Genomic DNA, 14,385 nt, shown 5'->3' with positions numbered 1-14,385 from the left:
CCAGCCACATGGCCAGGCCCAACAACATCAGAAAGGCCACCCCAAAAAACACACTTCCCCAACTCAATCCAATGCCATCCATGCCCTAAATGATGTCTAAATTCAACAGATCACACAGAAAACACTAGATTAATAAAGCTGTGGGTACCTGCTCTGATCCTAGTGGATGAAAAAGCAGGCCTGTTGGCAGACAAGGCCAGGCAAGCTTGCAGGCCTAGGCTTCAAAATGGCCACCAGCCACATGGCCAGGCCCAACAATATCAGAAAAGCCACCCCAAAAAACACACTTCCCCAACTCAATCCAATGCCATCCATGCCCTAAATGATGTCTAAATTCAACAGACCACACAGAAAACACTTGTTTAATAAAGCTGTGGCTACCTGCTCTGATCCTAGTGGATGTAAAAGCAGGCCTGTTGGCAGACAAGGCCAGGCAAGCTTGCAGGCCTAGGCTTTAAAATGGCCACCAGCCACATGGCCAGGCCCAACAACATCAGAAAGGCCACCCCCAAAAAGCACACTTCCCCAACTCAATCCAATGCCATCCATGCCCTAAATGTGCTTGAAAATGAAATACATTCAAAAAACACCAAAAGGAACAGTTGCTTCATCATGCACACACCCATGAGGCCATGCCCATGGCTAGCTCGGGCCTACTACTACTACCCACAACATTTTTTTTTAAAAAGGAACGATGATAATTATCAAAAATAAATTTTAGTTACAAGTGCATCAACTGCAAGGCCCACAATCAAACAGACACAACCACTTACTTGTAAAATATCCTATTCCAAAAATCCTCAAATCCAATTGCAATGATGCAGCAGACAAAAAGAGTGATCTTTCCAGCTCCAAATCCAAAGGCAGAAAGAGCAGGAGATGGACAAAGCACTGGGAGGAGCCTGCTGGACAGGAACAGGAAGTTGGAGATTCTGTGTCACTTCCTCCCTCTCTCCACCTTTTTAAAAAAGGACTCCTTGCACAAACAAAGACAGCCAAATGTCAATGTAAGGAGTTGTTTTCATCCAAAATCAGCATTTGCAGAAGGTTTCATGCTGCTAGAGCTGATATTCCTCTCCAAATTGAAAATTTTACATGTTCGAGTTCTCGAGCTTCACTTTACTTCCGCCGGCGTGTCGAAAATGACATGATCGCGTTCCCTTCGTCCCTGTCGCGTTGGATATGACGTGTTCGGGGTCTCTTTCTCCTGTTCACGTTCGATTAGACGTGCCCGCGTCCTCACCCTCTCGCTCGCGATGTAGAATGACGTGTTCGAGATCTCAATCTTTTCATACTCGCGCGGTGCATGATTGTGAGAAGAATGACGTGTTCGTGCAACAAATGACGTCATCGCGCAACAATGCGAGCGCAAACTGTTGTGAGACAGCGCAAAATGGCTACCAACAATCCAATATCTCGTGGAGAACACGACCGGGTCGGGAAAACTTGTCAGACAACGCGGGGATTCAGGTAAGGCGATCACGCAAACGCAAGAATGTATTTTTTTACAGCGCGAGCAAGAAACAAATTATCGCTAAGCTGCGGAATGCGGAATTTTTGACATTTTCGTGCTTTCCGCGGAACGCGAAAATGCCAAATTATTGCAATTTCCGCAAACGGAACGGAATTTTGGCCCAGGCCTAGTGATTACCCATGTTGAAGAATAGACACATTCTGTTCTATTATATCCATCACAGAAGACACAATATTGCCCAGTGAATAAATCCTGATTGTTAGTGTGGTCATACCATTGTTGACCACTGTCAAAGCCTTTTCTAGGCTAACCCTGTCAATCTCACGGAATCTCTCAGCATCCTCTTGTTGAGAGATTTTCCATACTTCGTTGTAAATAGTATATAAGAAGCACTTCTGACATGGCTTCTGGGGACCTAACAAAAAATCCCAAAGATCCATGCCATCAGAGAGTAAGGACAATAGTTGTTCACCGGGGACAGTGTTGAGGTTTCTAGCCACTCTAGGCATAACTTCCCAACATTGTAAGATGTCACCACCCGAGTGTTCTGTTTGTACATAGCCTATGGGTAGTAAACCCTACCTGAATCTTGACTGATCACCTATTTGTGTTGATGGGCCAAACCAACCATCCCTTCCAGTTTGGGTCTGAGGATTGTATGAACCATCATGTAGAATGTCATCATGTATCCTTACTATGTTGTGTATAGTTACCCCACCCCTCAAAGTGTGTGAGTGATGGAATCCGAGTGGTGTTCAAATCCTTTATCTACGCTAGTACAAGACAGGAAGTCTGTTGCACTGTGTTGTTCTGGAAGATAATTTGCTGTGGTATGAGGCATGTTCTAAATAAGGCCTCAGTTCCCTGAATTTGCCAATCTTAAGTCCCCCGGACAGATTTTGTGTCTATGGTGTTCTTCGAAAAGTCTAAACCCTGCAAAGACAGCTGGGAAATAAAGGAAGCAGAATATATATTTTTCGTGTTAGTAAGCATATTTTTCTTGGCAGGTGTAGGTGCAAGCTTATAATAATAAGATCTCAGGTCAGAAGTATTAAACCCATAAGAGCAAGCAAACGTTTGTGCAAATGTCTGTGAACTACCTTTAGGTGGTGTCAGACATTGTTCCCATTGATGGTAAGAGAAAATATTACATGGGATACTTGCTTTGTGCAGGAAATAATGACCATAGTATTGGCAACAATACATGGTGTCAACACCAGATGTATAATCATACAACTCATTACTTGAAAACACAGCAGACTGTTCTCAGTCTGACAGCATAGTATTTACAGTTTCAAAGTACCAATCACTAGAGAAAGTGCAGAAAGTGATTATATCACTTAAATAATTTTTAAACAAGTGTGGTATTTTCAAAAGTTCTGTTGGTCCATATTTACATCATATGCAACCCTATCCCAAACTATTCCCTCTGGAACTGGAATTGCTGTAATGTTCACCAAGGACAGGTCTTTTTGTTTGCGGTGTGATGATGCATGTGGTTTCAGGACCATGTTCACATGCTATACTGCGGAGTCTTCTGGGAGATAGTGTCCGTTCAGGAGCAGGAAAAAGACAGCCACTATACCTATCCAGAGGATAGGAAAAGTAGACTGATTGCAATCCAGAGCTGTAGCCAGGGAGTAACAAAGTAAGTATTTTTCAGCCAAAGGTAGAAATCACATAGTTTTTGTTTGTGGGAAGCTGACGGTGACTCAGGTTCACTTGGATCCAGAGAGAAAGTATAAAAATCAATGAAGTAGCCAGACACAGTTCAATCTATCTATGGAAGCTCAATAGGTTTTGTAGAAATGGCAGATGACTCGTTTCGAGACATATTCACATAGATGTCGGTATTAGGCTGAATCGAGATCTGTGTTTCCTTTGTATTTTGTTGCTGTTCAATTTCAACAGGCATGAGTTCCATTCCGTCGTTGGTAACTCCTTCACTTCGTAGAATAGGATCTTCAAATGTTATTAATCTTTCAGTCTGAACTTCCTGCATTGTAGCGAGACGAGATCAGCAGCTACACAGGAGCCCATGCGGCCTACTATTCAGTATTGGCCACATAGTGTGGTTTGATCAGATCAATGGAGACAAATCTCTTTTCTTTCTTGCCGGCAAGGGGCGGAAGAAGTACTGTTCTTGTTCCTTTGACAGCCAGAACAGGTACAGGTGGTCTGTAAGATGGCACAAATTCTTTGTTTTTCCTCAATTTTTTCCCTGACCAGGTCCCCAATCTTCGGGACCCAGGAGGTCTTGCCGGAAAGCTTTTACTTCACCAGTGGTGGTGCCTTTTACTTGGACGTTGCTTTGTAATGTACGGAATTAAATGAGTTCCTGTAAAACCACCAAACAAACATCGATGTCAAATGGTTTTTGATCCTCCACTGCACTGCCACAATCGAGGTCGGGTACCCATATTCTGGTCCCGGACTTCATATGGAGTACAGCCCCCCCCCCGGGGAGCTTCTTGGCATGTTATCAAGTGCCCTCTGGACCCCATATAGGTGATTGACCCAACTGCCATCGAGCCTAATACCCTTGCTGTTAAGAATTGCTTTAAGTCCCGTATTTTTCCTCTCCACATTTGAATTTCCCTGGAGAGGAGTACCGCAAGACTACACCTAAAATTACCATAGCTTCTTTGTAAGTCTGAGAGCTGAAAGCAGGACCATGGTATGAATGTAATGTGCCAATTGCATATGACCCTATAGAGACTGGCAACTCCTTTATAACAGTTGGGGCGTTAGCCAAGCACTGTGGCCAAACCAAAAGGAATATAGAGCATGAATCCACTTCCCCCAGGATGTACCTGTAAGCCAGTTGGTGGTTCACTGTTTGGCAGCTTACTATTTGGCCGTTCACTATTTGGCAGCTCACTATTTGGTACTGACTCACTATTTGGCAGCGACTCATTTGGCAGCTCTTTTTTTGGCACAGACTCACAATTTGGCAGTTACTCACTATTTGGCAACCGCTCACTATTTGGCAGTGGCTCACTATTTGGTGGAGGCTCACTATTTGGCAGCTCACTATTTGACAGTGGCTCAGTATTTGGCTGTGGCTCACTATTTGATAGCTCACCTTTTAGTGACAGCTCACTATTTGGCAGAGCTCACTATTTGGCAGTGGCTCACTATTCAGCAGCGGCTCACAATTTGCCAATGGCTCACTATTTAGCGGTGGCTCACTATTTGGTGGCTTACTATATAGCTGCTCACTTTTTGGTAGTTGCTCATTATTTGGCAGTGGTTCACTATTTGGCAGTGGCTCACTATTTGGTGGCTCAGTATATGGTGGCTCACTATTTGGTAGCAGCTCACTATTTAGCAGTAGCTCACTATTTGGTAGAGGCTCACTATTTCGCAGCGACCCACTATTTGGGAGCTCACTTTTTGGCAGAGGCTAACTATTTGCCAGTTGCTCACTCTTTGGCAATGGCACACTATTTGGCAGCAGCTCACTATGTGGTGGCTCACTATTTGGCAGTGGCTCACTGTTTGGTGGCTCACTATTTGGCAGTGGCTCAGTATTTGGCATTGGCTCACTATTTGGCAGCTCACCTTTTAGTGACGGTTCAATATTCAACAGAGGCTCACTATTAGACAGTGTCTCACTATTTAGCAGTGGCTTACTATTTGCCAATGGCTCACTATTTAGCGGTGGCTCATTATTTGGTAGCAGCTCACTATTTGTTGGCTCACTATATGGTGGCTCACTATATGGCAGTTCACTTTTGGCTGCGGCTCAATATGTGACAGTGTCTCACTGTTTTGCAGCAGCTCACTATTTGGTAGCTCACCTTTATGTAATGGCTCACTATTTGGCAGTGGCTCACTATTTGGCAGTGGCTCACTATTTGGCAATTGCTCACTATTTGGCAGTGACTCACAATCTGCCAATGGCTCACTATTTAGCGGTGGCTCACTATTTGGTGGCTTACTATATGGCTGCTCACTTTTTAGTAGTTGCTCATTATTTGGCAGTGGTTCACTATTTCACTATTTGGCAGTGGCTCACTATTTGGTAGCAGCTAACTATTTGGTGGCTCAGTATATGGTGGCTCACTATATGGCAGCTCACTTTTGGCTGCAGCTCAATATTTGGCAGTGTCTCATAGCGCACTATTTAGCAGTAGCTCACTATTTGGTAGAGGCTCACTATTTCGCAGCGACCCACTATTTGGGAGCTCACTTTTTGGCAGAGTTTAACTATTTGGCAGTTGCTCACTCTTTGGTAGCTCACCTTTATGTAATGGCTCACTATTTGGCAGAGGCTCACTATTTGGTAGTGGCTCACTATTTGGCAGTAGCTCACTATTTGGCAATTGCTCACTATTTGGCAGTGACTCACAATCTGGCAATGGCTCACTATTTGGCGGTGGCTCACCTTTTGGCAATGGATCATTATTTGGTGGTGGCTCACTATTTGGTGGTGGCTCACTAATGGGCGGTGGCTCACTATTTGGGGGTTCACTATTTGGCAGTGGCTCACTATTTAGCAGTGACTCACTATTTGGAGGTGGCTTACTATTTGGTGGTGGCTCACTATTTGGCAGTGGCTCAGTATTTGGCAGTTCACTATTTGGCAGCTCACTAGTTGGCAGTGGTGCACTATTTGGCAGAGCCTCACTATTTGGCAATGGCTCACTATTTGGCAGCAGCTCACTATGTGGTGGCTCACTATTTGGCAGTGGCTCACTGTTTGGTGGCTCACTATTTGGCAGTGGCTCAGTATTTGGCATTGGCACACTATTTGGCAGGTCACCTTTTAGTGACGGTTCAATATTCGACAGAGGCTCACTATTATACAGTGTCTCACTATTTAGCAGTGGCTTACTATTTGCCAATGGCTCACTATTTAGCGGTGGCTCACTATTTGGTAGCAGCTCACTATATGGTGGCTCGCTATATGGCTGCTCACTTTTGGCTGAGGCTCAATATTTGGCAGTGTCTCACTATTTGCCTGTGGCTTACTATTATGTGGTGACTCACTATTTGGCAGTGACTCACTATTTGTCGGCAGCTCACTATTTAGTGGTGACTCAGTATTTGGTAGTGGCTCACTATTTCACAGCTCACTATTTGGCAGTGGTTCAGTATTTGGTGGCGGCTTACTATTTGGCAGCTCACCTTTTTGTGATGGCTCACTATTTAGCAGTGGCTCACTATTTAGCAGTGGCTCAGTATTTGGCAATTGCTCACTATTTAGCAGTGACTCACAATCAGGCAATGGCTCACTATTTGGCGGTGGCTCACCATTTGGCAAAGGATCATTATTTGGTGGTGGCGCACTATTTGGTGGTGGCTCACTATTTGCAGTGACTCACTATTTGGAGGTGGCTTACTATTTGGTGGTGGCTCACTATTTGGCAGTGGCTCAGTATTTGGCAGTTCACTATTTGGCAGCTCACTAGTTGGCAGTGGTGCACTATTTGGCAGAGCCTCACTATTTGGCAATGGCTCATGTTTTGGGTGCTGCTCACTATTTGGCAGTGGCTCAGTTTTTGGTGGTGGCTTACTATTTGTGCGCAGGTTGTGGTGGCAGATGGTGTCGAAGGCGGCCGAGAGGTCCAGGAGGATGAGTGCCGCGGTTTTGCCCTTTTCCGGTATGGTCCTGATGTCGTCAGTGGCGGCGATGAGGGCAGTCTCGGTGCTGTGGTTGCTACGGAAGCCGGATTGGGAGGAGTCCAGGACATTGTTCTCCTCCAGGAAGTCAGTCAGTTGTCTGTTGGCGGTCTTCTTGATGACTTTTGCCAGGAACGGGAGCAGGGAGATTGGTCGGAAGTTCTTGAGGTCCTTTGGGTCCGCCTTGGGTTTCTTGAGGAGGGCGTTGATCTCGGAGTGTTTCAAGCTCTCCGGGAAGGTGGCGGTCTCGAAGGAGTTGATGATTTTTCGGAGTTCGGGTGCGATGATGGAGCTTGCCTTGTTGAAGACGTGGTGGGGGCAGGGGTCGGAGGGTGAGCGGGAGTGGATGGTGTTCATGATTTTGATGGTGTTTTCGTTGTTGGTGTTGTTCCATGAGAGCAGGAGGTTGGGGAGTTTCGTGACTGTTGGGTTGGGGGTGTTGTTGTCTGTCGTCCGCGCCTGGGTGTCGAAGCTGTTGTGGATGTCTGCGATTTTGCGGTGAAAGAAGGTAGCCAGGGAGTCGCAGAGTTATTGAGACGGCGGCACGTCATTGGAGCTGGAGCTGGGAGTGGCGAGCTCCTTCACAATGTTAAAGAGCTCTTTGCTGTTGTGTGCGTTGTTGTTGATGAGTTCTTTGAAGGAGTTTTGCCGTGGCTCACTATTTGGCGGTGGCTCACTGTTTGATGGCTCACTATTTGGCAGTGGCTCACTATTTGGTGGTGGCTCACTATTTGGCAGCACACGATTTGGCAGCTCACCTTTTTGGTATAGCTCACTATTTGGCAAAGGCCTTCTATTTAGCAGTGGCTCACTATTTGATGGTGGCTCACTATTTGGCAGTGGCTCAGTATTTTGGTTAACCCTGGGCGCGACACTACGCTTCGCCCACGTAGTGTACGTAGCGCTGCCTGCTTCGCAGTTTTCGAAGTAGGCGAAGCAGGCAGCGCCTACGTACACTACGTGGGCGAAGCGTAGCTGCCTGCCGCCCACCACCCGCCTCCCGCCCGCCGTACTTTTAAAAGGTAAAATACATTTGTAATAAAGCAAATTAGGCACTTACCTGACGCGCGGCGTCTCCCGGGGCTTTTATCTTTTAAAAGTAGGGTGGGTGGGTGGCGGGTGGCGCGTAGTGGGGCTACGCGAAGCGCGTAGTGTGCGTAGATTTGGGCACACTACGTGCTGCTTCACGTAGCCCCACTACGCCCACCCTTAATTTTGGTGGCGGCTCCTATTTGGCAGTGGCTCCATATTTGGGAGTGACTTACAATCTGGCAATTGCTCAGTATTTGGAGGTGGCTCACTATTTTGCCTTGGCTCACTATTTGGTAGCTCACCATTTGACGGTGACTCACTGTTTGGTGGCTAACTATTTGGCAGAGGCCCACTATTTAGCAGTGCTTCACTATTTGGTGGTGGCTCACTATTTGTCAGTGGCTCAGTATTTTGGTGGCGGCTCATATTTGGCAGTGGCTCTCTATTTGGCAGTGACTCACAATCTGGCAATTGCTCAGTATTTGGCGGTGGCTCACTATTTTGCCTTGGCTCACTATTTGGTAGCTCACTATTTGCTGGTGGCTCACTATTTGGCAGCTCACTATTTGGCAGTGGCTCAGTATTTGGCGGCAGCTCACTATTTGGTAGCTCAGCTTTTTGGTACGGCTCACTATTTGGCAGAGGCTCACTTTTTGGAAGTGGCTCACTATTTAGCAGTGGCTTCCTATATGGCGGCTCACTTTTGGCTGCGGCTCAATATTTAGCAGTGGCTCTCTATTTGGCAGTGGGTAACTATTTGGCAGTTACTCACAATCTGGCAATGGCTCACTATTTAGCAGTGCCTCACTATTTGGCATTGGCTTACTATTTGGCATTAGCTCACTGTTTGGTACTTGCTCACTATTTGGCAGTGTCTCACTATTTGGCAGTGACAAAATCCTACAATGGCTCACTATTTGGCAGTAGCTCACCATTTGGCAATGGCTCATTATTTGTCAGTGGCTCACTATTTAGCAGTGGCTCACTATTTGGCAGCTCACTATTTGGCGGTAGCTCAATGTTTGGTGTCTCACTATTTGGCAGTTGCTCTCTATTTAGCAGTAGCTCACTATTTGTTATTGGTTCACTATTTAGTGGTGGCTCACTATTTGGCAACTCACTATTTGGCAGAGGCTCAGTATTTGGCAATGGCTCACTATTTGGCAGCTAACCTTTTTGGTATGGCTCACTATTTGGCAGAGGCTCACTATTTGGCAGTGGCTCACTATTTGGCAGTAGCTCACTATTTGCCTGTGGCTTACTATAATGTGGTGGCCACTATTTGGCAGTTGTTGACTATTTGGCGGCAGCTCACTATTTGGCAATGGCTCACAATTTGGAAGCAGCTCACTATTTGGTGGCTCACTATGGCTCACTATATGGCAGCTCACTTTTGGCTGTGGCTCAATATTTGGCAGTGCCTCACTATTTGCCTGTGGCTTACTATTATGTGGTGGCCACTATTTGGCAGTGGATGACTATTTGGCGGCAGCTCACTATTTGGCAGTGGCTCACTATTTGGCAGTGGTTCACTATTTGGCAATTGCTCACTATTTGGCAGTGATTCACAATCTGGCAATGGCTCACCTTTTGGTAGTGACTCACTATTTAGCAGAGGCTCACTATTTGGCTGGTCACTATTTGGCAGCTCACTAGTTGGCAGTGGAGCACTATTTGTCATAGCCTCACTATTTGGCATTGGCTCCCTATTTGGCAGTGGTCACTATTTTGTGGCTCAGTATATGGTGGTTCACTTTTTGGCTTCTGTTCACTATTTGGCAGAGGCTCACTATTTTTCAGTGACTCACTATTTGGTGGCTCACTATATGGTGGCTCACTATATGGCTGCTCACTTTTGGCTGAGGCTCAATATTTGGCAGTGTCTCACTATTTGCCTGTGGCTTACTATTATGTGGTGACTCACTATTTGGCAGTGACTCACTATTTGTCGGCAGCTCACTATTTAGTGGTGACTCAGTATTTGGTAGTGGCTCACTATTTCACAGCTCACTATTTGGCAGTGGTTCAGTATTTGGTGGCGGCTTACTATTTGGCAGCTCACCTTTTTGTGATGGCTCACTATTTAGCAGTGGCTCACTATTTAGCAGTGGCTCAGTATTTGGCAATTGCTCACTATTTAGCAGTGACTCACAATCAGGCAATGGCTCACTATTTGGCGGTGGCTCACCATTTGGCAAAGGATCATTATTTGGTGGTGGCGCACTATTTGGTGGTGGCTCACTATTTGCAGTGACTCACTATTTGGAGGTGGCTTACTATTTGGTGGTGGCTCACTATTTGGCAGTGGCTCAGTATTTGGCAGTTCACTATTTGGCAGCTCACTAGTTGGCAGTGGTGCACTATTTGGCAGAGCCTCACTATTTGGCAATGGCTCATGTTTTGGGTGCTGCTCACTATTTGGCAGTGGCTCAGTTTTTGGTGGTGGCTTACTATTTGTGCGCAGGTTGTGGTGGCAGATGGTGTCGAAGGCGGCCGAGAGGTCCAGGAGGATGAGTGTCGCGGTTTTGCCCTTTTCCGGTATGGTCCTGATGTCGTCAGTGGCGGCGATGAGGGCAGTCTCGGTGCTGTGGTTGCTACGGAAGCCGGATTGGGAGGAGTCCAGGACATTGTTCTCCTCCAGGAAGTCAGTCAGTTGTCTGTTGGCGGTCTTCTTGATGACTTTTGCCAGGAACGGGAGCAGGGAGATTGGTCAGAAGTTCTTGAGGTCCTTTGGGTCCGCCTTGGGTTTCTTGAGGAGGGCGTTGATCTCGGAGTGTTTCAAGCTCTCCGGGAAGGTGGCGGTCTCGAAGGAGTTGATGATTTTTCGGAGTTTGGGTGCGATGATGGAGCTTGCCTTGTTGAAGACGTGGTGGGGGCAGGGGTCGGAGGGTGAGCGGGAGTGGATGGTGTTCATGATTTTGATGGTGTTTTCGTTGTTGGTGTTGTTCCATGAGAGCAGGAGGTTGGGGAGTTTCGTGACTGTTGGGTTGGGGGTGTTGTTGTCTGTCGTCCGCGCCTGGGTGTCGAAGCTGTTGTGGATGTCTGCGATTTTGCGGTGAAAGAAGGTAGCCAGGGAGTCGCAGAGTTATTGAGACGGTGGTACGTCATTGGAGCTGGAGCTGGGAGTGGCGAGCTCCTTCACAATGTTAAAGAGCTCTTTGCTGTTGTGTGCGTTGTTGTTGATGAGTTCTTTGAAGGAGTTTTGCCGTGGCTCACTATTTGGCGGTGGCTCACTGTTTGATGGCTCACTATTTGGCAGTGGCTCACTATTTGGTGGTGGCTCACTATTTGGCAGCACACGATTTGGCAGCTCACCTTTTTGGTATAGCTCACTATTTGGTAAAGGCCTTCTATTTAGCAGTGGCTCACTATTTGATGGTGGCTCACTATTTGGCAGTGGCTCAGTATTTTGGTTAACCCTGGGCGCGACACTACGCTTCGCCCACGTAGTGTACGTAGTGCTGCCTGCTTCGCAGTTTTCGAAGTAGGCGAAGCAGGCAGCGCCTACGTACACTACGTGGGCGAAGCGTAGCTGCCTGCCGCCCACCACCCGCCTCCCGCCCGCCGTACTTTTAAAAGGTAAAATAAATTTGTAATAAAGCAAATTAGGCACTTACCTGACGCGCGGCGTCTCCCGGGGCTTTTATCTTTTAAAAGTAGGGTGGGTGGGTGGCGGGTGGCGCGTAGTGGGGCTACGCGAAGCGCGTAGTGTGCGTAGATTTGGGCACACTACGTGCTGCTTCACGTAGCCCCACTACGCCCACCCTTAATTTTGGTGGCGGCTCCTATTTGGCAGTGGCTCCATATTTGGGAGTGACTTACAATCTGGCAATTGCTCAGTATTTGGAGGTGGCTCACTATTTTGCCTTGGCTCACTATTTGGTAGCTCACCATTTGAGGGTGACTCACTGTTTGGTGGCTAACTATTTGGCAGAGGCCCACTATTTAGCAGTGCTTCACTATTTGGTGGTGGCTCACTATTTGTCAGTGGCTCAGTATTTTGGTGGCGGCTCATATTTGGCAGTGGCTCTCTATTTGGCAGTGACTCACAATCTGGCAATTGCTCAGTATTTGGCGGTGGCTCACTATTTTGCCTTGGCTCACTATTTGGTAGCTCACTATTTGCTGGTGGCTCACTATTTGGCAGCTCACTATTTGGCAGTGGCTCAGTATTTGGCGGCAGCTCATTATTTGGTAGCTCAGCTTTTTGGTACGGCTCACTATTTGGCAGAGGCTCACTTTTTGGAAGTGGCTCACTATTTAGCAGTGGCTTCCTATATGGCGGCTCACTTTTGGCTGCGGCTCAATATTTAGCAGTGGCTCTCTATTTGGCAGTGGGTAACTATTTGGCAGTTACTCACAATCGGGCAATGGCTCACTATTTAGCAGTGCCTCACTATTTGGCATTGGCTTACTATTTGGCATTAGCTCACTGTTTGGTACTTGCTCACTATTTGGCAGTGTCTCACTATTTGGCAGTGACAAAATCCTACAATGGCTCACTATTTGGCAGTAGCTCACCATTTGGCAATGGCTCATTATTTGTCAGTGGCTCACTATTTAGCAGTGGCTCACTATTTGGCAGCTCACTATTTGGCGGTAGCTCAATGTTTGGTGTCTCACTATTTGGCAGTTGCTCTCTATTTAGCAGTAGCTCACTATTTGGCGTTGGTTCACTATTTAGTGGTGGCTCACTATTTGGCAGCTCACTATTTGGCAGAGGCTCAGTATTTGGCAATGGCTCACTATTTGGCAGCTAACCTTTTTGGTATGGCTCACTATTTGGCAGAGGCTCACTATTTGGCAGTGGCTCACTATTTATTAGTGGCTCACTATATGGCGGCTGACTTTTGGCTGTAGCTCAACATTAGGCAGTCGCTCACTATTTGGCAGTGGCTCACCATTTGGCAGTGACGCACAATCTGGCAATGGCTCACTATTTGGTAGAGGCTCACCATTTGGCAGCTCACTATTTGGCGGTGGCTCACTATTTGGTGGCTCACTATTTGGCAGAGGCCCACTATTTAGCAGTGGCTCACTATTTGGTGGTGGCTCACTATTTGGCAGTGGCTCAGTATTTTGGTGGCAGCTCCTATTTGGCAGTGGCTCTCTATTTGGCAGTGACTCACAATCTGACAATTACTCAGTATTTGACGGTGGCTCACTATTTTGCCTTGGCTCACTATTTGGTAGCTCACTATTTAGCGGTGGCTCACTGTTTGGTGGCTAACTATTTGGCAGTGGCTCACTATTTGGCATTGACACGCTATTTGGCGATGGCTCACCAATTGGTGGTGGCTCACCATTTGGCAGCTCACTATTTGGCAGTATCTCAGTATTTAGCAGTGGCTCACTATATGGTGGCTCACTTTTGGTTGCAGCTCAATATTTGGCATTGGCCCACTGTTTGGCAATTGCTCACTATTTGGCAGTGGCTCACAATCTGGCAATGGCTCACGATTTGGCGGTGGCTCACTATTTGGCAGTGGCTCACTATTTGGCAGTGGCTCACAATTTGGCATTGGCTCACTGGTTAGCAATTGCTCACTATTTGGCAGTGACTCACTATTTGGCCGTGACTAACAATCTGGCATTGGTTCACTATTTGGCAATGTCTCACTATTTGGCAGTAAAAGAGACACAAGGGCACTCAAAGCAATAAGACAGGGACCTTGGGAAGTAACGTATTACAGGAGACAGTGGTCCCTGAAAGCAAAAGAATATTAGCGAACAACAATGAATATAGCCAAAATTGGTACTATATTATAACCTATGTCCAGCCGGACAAGGCAACTTTAATAAGAAAAAGTAATTAGCAATGATCAAAAGAATGCAAGCAAAGGGTTGGTGGGACACAAGCCTGTATCCTACGGCTTACATATCAAGAGGACATAAAGTTTTGGAAAAACATACAGGCAATTGTTGTGATGTTTCTACTTCAGAGAATAATAGGTAGTGAAACATCTTGGTATAAAACTTGCCACCTTCACAACATTTCATACACATAAATTGTTAGTGTGTAAGGTGAACCACATAGTCGACGACGTTTCGATCCTTAACGGGGAGATTTAGGATCATCATCAGGACTGATTAGTATGAATTGCCCATTAAAAATGCCTGATTTGACAACATTTAGTACAAACAACAACATAAATCATGAAGAATAAGAGAAATAGGGGAAAAAGGAAAAAGGAAACATAGTGGTTAAGGGTTAATTTAAATTAAAATTACAGTATAAGACAAATGGTGTC

This window comes from Triturus cristatus, chromosome 10 (genome assembly GCF_964204655.1).
Source record: "Triturus cristatus chromosome 10, aTriCri1.1, whole genome shotgun sequence".
Taxonomy (NCBI): domain Eukaryota; kingdom Metazoa; phylum Chordata; class Amphibia; order Caudata; family Salamandridae; genus Triturus; species Triturus cristatus.
This window is presented reverse-complemented; position numbering follows the sequence as displayed.